Raw genomic sequence first — 8,208 nt, 5'->3', positions numbered from 1 at the left:
AAGTAAAGACTTAACATTTGTCAATATCACTACTCTCATCAATATCTTCTTTGAATTTCATCAAGTGTTTCCCACAAACACATCCCTGAGTCCAGGCCTCAATGTTTCTCAAAGCCTAAGAGTTGAGAAGCCATGCAACCCCAGGGGTCCATCTTTCAGGATTGAAATGGTGCTTATATAGAAGGATAGAAGGATATTTCATATGTGATGGTGGCTAAGGTCACATCAACAGTCAAGAAATTTTGCCAAATTTTTGAGGCAAATCAAAACTCTTATCTTTAAAGGAGTCTGAATCAAGGAGTCTGAATCAAGATTGATGGGCAAAGGATACCATTAGGAAGCCAATCAAAAGTGCCTTTCAACTACATCTATTTTTTCTGCATTTCATTATTATTGTAAAGGTGCAGAAAGAATGGTATTGTACCATTCATAAAGAAATGGAAAGACTTGGAAAAATGATATCAAGCAAAGTAAGGTAGACCCAAAGAAACATAGGTTGCATAGCTTCCCTCATTCATGGTAACGAAAATATGCCTATAAATCCACAAATAAACACACTGGATGGTAAAAGATAAAAAAATTACACTTGGACATAGTAAATTTTACAGGAACCTAAACATCCACACAGTGAGACCAAGGGGATATTCTGAGGAGAGGATCACAAAGGCTCAATAGCTATGATCATAAAAATGATGTTTATCAAAATGAATTCCAAAACATGGGCACAAGAGTTGTGTGTGTGTGTGTGTGTGTGTGTGTGTGAGAGAGAGAGAGAGAGAGAGAGAGAGAGAGAGAGAGAGAGAGAGAGAGAGAGAGAGAGATCTTGCTATTTTTTTTGTCCTTTGTTGCTGTTTTTTATTTCTCTACCTTTTGTTTTGTATATAAGTTTATCTGTTTGGGTGAGGATAGGGGACCTCAGGTGAACAAATGCAGCAGTGATACTCACTAGACACTTTGTTGAAAAGGAACTATACAACTTGTGGGGGTGGGGTTCAGAAGGGAAAAAACTGGGAGAGAATGAGGGAAGAGGTGACACTGTCAAAAAAAAATGTACGCATGAAGTGCGCCAACCCCCACAGAGGGTGCATGCCAACCCCCACGTGGGGAGCAAAAAGTTAGGTGGATCCCAGGCACCCTGGAGCTACTGACCCTGGTGGCTGCAAAGGTGTTGTCCCTGACCTTCGCCTTGTTCAGTCCTGTTGACAAGAGCCCCGCTCTGCCCTCGCTCCCTTTCCAGTGCCAACTACAACAGGCCTAGAAGCTAGACGCCCACCTGTGCAAGCATACTGGGGAGGGGCCATTCGTTTGCCACCATGAGGGTTGTAGCAAGGCCTTCCTGAGGGATTACCACCTAAGAAGCCACATCCTCATCCACACTGGAGAACAGCTGTTTGTTTGCACAGCTAGTGGCTGGGAACAGAGATTAGGCACAAAATCTAACTCGTAGAAACCCATTGAATGCAAACACAAAAGCCAGCAAAAACAATATACATGCCATTTCAAAGGTTGTGAGAAGGCTTTAAGGAGCACCAGTAGCTGAAAATCCATCTGTGCCAGCATACCAAGGAGCCCCTGTTTAGGCTCCGTATGTCAAAGGGGATGTTTTTTTTGTGGCACAAAAATGGACAGAACTTCTAAAACATGAGAGAGAAACCAATAAAGAGGAAATAACAGGTGAAAAATGCCAGAGAAAATGTAAATGCAAAGATCATCTCAAGCAACACATGAAAACTCATGCCCCCCAAAAGGGCTGTGCATCAATGTCCAAGAGAAGGCTGTGATAGGATCTACTCCAGAGCCATATTCTCTCTTCCCACAAGGAGCAGCACCCATTTATGTGTGAACATACTGTCTGAAGCAACACATTTGGTCTCACCAGACATGTGGCGGTACATGATCCTGACATGAAGAAAATGAAAATAAAATTATTTCGTGAAAAACGGAGCTTGGGCAATGGGTATATCCCTCCTATAAAGTGAAACGGGGCACAGGTTCACCTTTGTCTCAGGATGGAGAGTCGCAGAGCTGTGTGAAAGACCAGGTGCCATCAGCAGTTGCAAATACTTCACCCTCCACCAGAAATTGCTCATCCTCTCTGAAGAAGACCAGTGAGATTACTGTCATTTATTTCCTTATTTACCTAACTATGGCCCCTCTGTACATCACCTTTACAATAACAATACAAAGTATTTTTGTTGTTTATTGTGAAAATACCGTATAGAGGGGTTATAATTACATGGACAAGATAATGAGTACATTTCTTATCAAGCATTGTTGCCTCCTCCTGTGTTTCCCCTTCCCATCCCCCCCCCTCCTTAAGAGTACTTTTCATTTTGAACAATGGTCACCCCTCCCTCACTCTCTCATAGTTTGTTTTTTTCCTCCCATTGCCACTCACAAGTTAAAATGAGGGGACAGAAGTGAACAAATGCAGCAGTGATATTCATTATGAAAATAAACTACACCCATTTTTTACTTAAATGCAAGTATATTTGGTCATAACCAGTGCCCAGGTTGATTTTTATGAAATCCCCAGAAAGTGTCCTTGTGTTGTTAACAATAGATAGCAGATGGGATAGACATAACTTAATTATTGCATTGAGTTTCTGTACTTTGAAGGAATAGAAATGAATGCCCTTCATGGAACACTCTCTTAGATAGGATGCTTTCAGCACATATGTGGTATAAATGACAAGACCTAGAAGGCACATAAAATGTCCTTATGTCTAGAAGATGCTATTAAATTGCTTCCTGTTCTTATCATAAAACATACATCCAATAACTTGTTTGTATCCTCTTCTCACATCAGAATCTATTGTTCTGGTAATTTTCTTTCCCTTATGGTACTCATTGCTTTACATTTTAAAGCTTAAAATTTAACAAGAGAGTCTAACTTACCTCTTGGTAGCTCTAGCAAGCAGTTGTGTGTAACATGAGTATCAAAGAGTGGTCTTTTTTCCCTCAGCCCTCCAGTTTAACCTAAAGCACATTTTCTACTACAAAGATGCTACTTGTCCAGTTGTTCTTCCTACCATGCTGTAGAAAGTCTGACTACTCCATCTATTGGAGGCTGAGTACCTCGCCAGCATGGCAGTATTCCCAGTGTTCCCCACATTCACACAGAACCCTGCAGGATGTTGAGTAGAAGGCTGAAAGCCATCTATATCGTGGGACAAAATTGACTTCTGAGATCAATAGAAATTATAATTAAGCTGTGGATATTTATCCCTCTTAAAGCCTTCTATTTCTCACATATTTAAATGATGACTTTGCAATAGGACTTTCACTTCATCCACATCTCCACAGAAATTGGAAATTACAGTATGTGATACAATTAAAATGTATATCCACAACCACTCAGAATAATCATGGCTAATTAGAAATTATGAATCATTAAAATGACATGGTTTTCTGTCAGTATGTGTGCATAGCACATTCATGTCTTCTAACTTTCCAATCCAATCTCTCTGTAAATCGAAGTAGGTACATTTGTTACAATATTTCTATTAAGCCTCTCCATTAAGTAAATTACCATTACAGCCAAAGTTTAAAGGTTATCTGGGATAGCAAACTACTCAACATAGCTAATACATATAATTAGCTGTGGTTAGATTCCACATTAAACTTTTCCACTGCTATTTAGTGAATTTTCAAAAACAAATCATTTATGCAGGCTTATCAGGGTTACCACAGTGTTCCTGGTGGAATTCAGAGTATCTTTATCATAATAAAATACTAATTTCTATTTTTTCTTGTGCCCATCATTTATTTTCGGGCTGGCTATAAATCACTGAAATGCTTCAGTTCAGTATTTTGGAAACAACATTTAGAGTGCTCTGTGGGAAAGTGAAAGTACAGGAAGAAAGGAAGGGAAGAGAAAGGAAGGAAGGAAGGAAGGAAGGAAGAAAGCATGGATGGAAGGAAGGAAGGATAGAAGGAGGGAGAAAGGGAGGGAAAGAGGGAGAGAGGGAGAGAGAGTCAGGGAGGAAGTAGAGAAGAAAGGAAGTATGAAGGAAGGAAAAAGGAAGGAAGGAAAGAAGAAGAAAGGAAGGAAGGAAAGAAGGAGGGGGAAGGGGAAAAATTTTAAACTTCAGTATTTTTTAGTGAAAAATTCAATATGCGCTTTAAAAAATACTTCAAATTATTTTTGTTCAAATAGGCTAGATTTAAGTATTATTCAAAAGAATTTCTATCATGAAATTTTAGTAGGTAAGAAAATAAGGTAAGAGGTTAAAGTAAGAAATTCCAGGAATGACAACCACAAAACAGTACTTCTCGCCAGTTGTCAACAAATATTACATGTTGCTTGCAAGACCAGAGGTGAGGCAGAAATTGTACTGATTCAGTTCTTTTCAAAGCTAGTCCATGGAGATAGAGGGAAAAACAATACTAACAAAAATTTCAGTTTTCATTGGAACTGTTCTTTCAGAGTGAACTACTGAGAGTTCCAAATAATGCAAGGAAAGGCTTAAGACATCTCCCTGTCTGAAAGGATGGTTAATGCTCTCATAATTTAAGTCACATGGTTCCAGAAACCTACAGCACAAATAGCCACGTACATATGACCATATAAGATGATGCTAAGTGAAATGAACCCCAAGATATAGACACAAGAGGTCTGTCTTTATAGTTATTGTTTTAAATGTACCATGTGATCTTTTTGTTGTTGTTGTTGTTTCCTTTGTATATTTTCCCCCCTATGGCATATCCCGTGTTGTGACTGTACTTGATTTTGGTATCCTGCATCTTGTGTATACATTTGTCTAATCTGGAGAGGGGAAGGGGAATCACAAAATGTTGAAACAAGGACACAGGATGACCCATTGGAACAAGTATACCCACAGGACAGTATATTGGAAATGAACTTTACAACTTGGGGCCGAGGTGAGATGGGAGGTGGGGTGGGGAGGAGCCTGGGAAGTGGGGGAGATTAGGGAGAGTGGAACAACAACAAGGAAGGGAAGGGGTAACAGTGATTGACAAGTAATGTAGTCATTGCCTTACTCATGTAACTGTAACCCCTCTGTACAGCATCTTTACAATAAAATAAAATATGATGCCTCTTGAAATGTATCTAAAATTAGGGGCATTGGCTTGGTGAAGACAACTTCCATTGTCTTGTAAAAGCAAATTATTGTACATCGTTTTATAAATCAGTATCCAAATAAGAGCAAGTTGGGAGTGGTGGCCTTAGCATGTTAATTTTGATTGCAGAAATCTCACTCCGCAGCAGTGAAAGCAAATTTAAGAATCTGTGAGAGAGGAGGCCCACTAAGAGAGAGAGAAGTAAACAGCCTCAAGACCAGCACTAGTTCAGAATTTAGAAATATTCTCTCTAATAGAAGAGTTGTGTTCCAAAAAGTATAGTCCAGCCTAACTCCAGGGTTTCCTATCTTAAGTTATAGGAAATGGACACATTTATGAAAATGTGGAATACTACAGATTAAGAACATTTAACTGCCGGGCACCAGTGGCTCAAGCCTGTAATCCTAGCTACTCAGGAGGCTGAGATCTGAGGATCACGGTTCAATGCCAGCCTGGGCAGGAAAGTCCATGAGACTCTTATCTCCAATAAACCACTAGAAAACCTGAAGTGGTGCTGTGGCTCCAGCGGTAGAGCGCTCGCTTTGAGCTGAAGAGCGCAGGGACAGCACCTAGGCCCAGAGTTCAAGCCCCCCATGACCAACCAAAAAAAAAAAAAAGATTAACAATTCTGCTTGTTTGACCAAATTACTTCTAGGATTCCAATGAAGGATTCAGATTATGTTGGATGAATTCACTAAGTAGCCCAGAGCCCTTATTATCCAATCATTCCAAATAATTGAATTTATGGGTTCAAGAATTTTTTTTTCTGTACAGATTGGAATTGGAAATATGGCTGAGAAACAATAGGACGAAATTAGGTTTTTGAGGTGGGTGATGTATTCCATGACAATTATTCTATTGTATTATATCATCAGTGCCAAGACAGCCTGACCAACAAAGCAAAATTTATCTTAAAATACATAAAACTGAAGAAATGTAAAAAAAAAAAAACAGTGAAATGACTGGGTAATTAAAAGTGATTCAGTGCAGGAGATGGGTAATAGGAATGTGTTTTTTAAAAACCATTATTGTTGTATCTACAGGTACATATTGAAAAAAACCAAATACCTGTTTATACACAGTATATTCTCTATGTGATATGGAGTTACTAGTGCCATTATTGGAATGCTAATTATCAAGTTATTTTCTTTCAGTCTTAAATTCACTCCTCAATGCCCTTTAATGCTATGCTTAGACTAGGATATGGAAAACAGAACTTTTGCTTTGAAGCTAATTTATGTAGCATTTGTCAGTGGAGGGGTGAGTCAGAGAGGGGCAGAGGAAAGGGAATGCTAGTAGAAGACTGGAAAGCTAGAAGAGAAAGGACTTACTACTCAGTTTGAATGTCACATCTACAAATGACTTTCATCCTATGAGTGGCATCTGCCTCCTGTTTCTAGTTCATGTGTTCATATCTTAAAGAAGGACTCATAGGAGTCCTTCACTGAGAGCAGAACTTATCAGCCAATACTCTTCTTTCAGAAACTCAAATACTACCTCTTCTGAAATCTTCTAAAGTTCCTTTATTGAAATAACTAGGTTTTTTAAAATAGTTTTACGTATTATTTATTTAATTATTCTTATTTTTTGTCGGTCATGTAGCTTGATCTCTGGACCTGGCCGCTTTTACTGACCTCTTCAGCTCAAAGCAAGCACTCTACCACTTGAAGCACAGCTCCACCTCCAGTTTTCTAGTGATTAATTGGAGATAAGAGTCTCATAGACTTTCCTTCCCAGGCTGGCGTTGAACCAGGATCCTCAGATCTCAGCCTCCTGAGTTGCTAGAATTACAGGCATAAACTACCTGTGCTGGTTTATTATTCAATTTTAGAATTAGTTTAGGTTTGTAATGTGAAGTGCTTTATGGTGTTATTTCTATATATGAGAATATGTTTAAGATTATTTCTAATGTAGTCCATTACATAAAATAGCTAAAATAAGCTAATGTATTTATTACTACATATTCTTATGTTTTAGGAGAAAATGCTTCAAATCTATTCTCTTAGCAATTTCAAGTACACAATATATTGTTATTAAATATAGTCACTGTAATGTACAATAGGGATATTTTTTCTCCTAGAAAATCAAAAACATTTAGTCCCTTTGGTCACCATTTCCCCAAATTTCCATTCTTAGTATGAAGTAACCACCAGTCTAGTTATTTGTTTGTTTAGTTTTTAATTCTTTCCAAACTTTGGACTTGAACTCAGAGGCTGCTACTTGCCCGGGTAGCATCCTACTACTGAAAGACCCCAGTTCATGCTTGCCCACTAGGATAGCTGCCACCCATCCCCTGCGAAACTATGCCAAGAAGGGTGAGGCAGGTTATGACGGTCAGTGGTCAGGCCGCTAACCGAGAAACAAAACGACAGGCCTCTGAGTCATTGCCTGTGGGGCAGGCATTGTGTCGCCACTAGGCCACCCAACCTGCTGGCCAACCCCTCCCTTCCCATAAAACTAAGCCCCCATCAAAAGGGGCAAGTCCAGGCATGTCGGGGCAAGTCCAGGCATGTCAGCTAACCCGCTCGCCTGACTCAACCTGACCAATCCCCTCCTTAAGCATGATTCAAAATTAACCAATCAACACCCTGTAACCAGGCATCTCGCTTCTGTAACCTTGCTTCTGCTGCCCATAAAAGAGGGTGCTTTCATGTGCCCCGGCGCGCAAGTCTCCCGATAGACTCTGTCGCCCCGGGTACCCGTGTAACCGGTTCCCAGCCACTCGACCCGAACCTTGTGGATCTCGAGGTCGAGTGCACCTGGGAGCCTAGGCATGCCCGAATAAACCTCTTGCTGTTTGCATCCGCACAAGTGGTCTCGTTGTTCCTTGGGGAAGGGTCTCTTCAGATCGAAGGACACCCCACGCCGTCGGGGGTCTTTCACTACTGTGCAGCACGTGGTAATCACCATTCTGCTTTCTATTTTAATGAGTTCAACTTTTTTTACACTCCATGTAAAAATATTACCATGTGGTATTTGTCTCCATGTGCCTGGCTTATTTCACCTGATATCTCTTTGCTCCACTGTTTTTCTGTCCTTGAGACACACACCCAGCATTTAGATTCCTGTATCATATGCTAGCTCTATTTTTAATTTTTTTGAGCAGCCTCCATACTGTTTCCA

General features: G+C 40.0%; 1 pseudogene; it reads left to right on the top strand.

Annotated features, from left to right (window-relative positions):
* The first annotated feature begins 530 nt into the window (after positions 1 to 530).
* On the top strand, positions 531 to 7,438 carry LOC138831880 (transcription factor IIIA pseudogene; annotated as a pseudogene).
* The last annotated feature ends 770 nt before the right edge of the window (positions 7,439 to 8,208 follow it).

The sequence above is a fragment of the Dipodomys merriami genome, unplaced genomic scaffold (assembly GCF_024711535.1).
Source record: "Dipodomys merriami isolate MVZ:Mamm:240054 unplaced genomic scaffold, mDipMer1.0.p SCAF_2, whole genome shotgun sequence".
NCBI classification, from domain to species: domain Eukaryota; kingdom Metazoa; phylum Chordata; class Mammalia; order Rodentia; family Heteromyidae; genus Dipodomys; species Dipodomys merriami.
The sequence above is the reverse complement of the archived record's forward strand: the minus strand, read 5'-3'. Positions and strand labels throughout refer to the sequence as shown.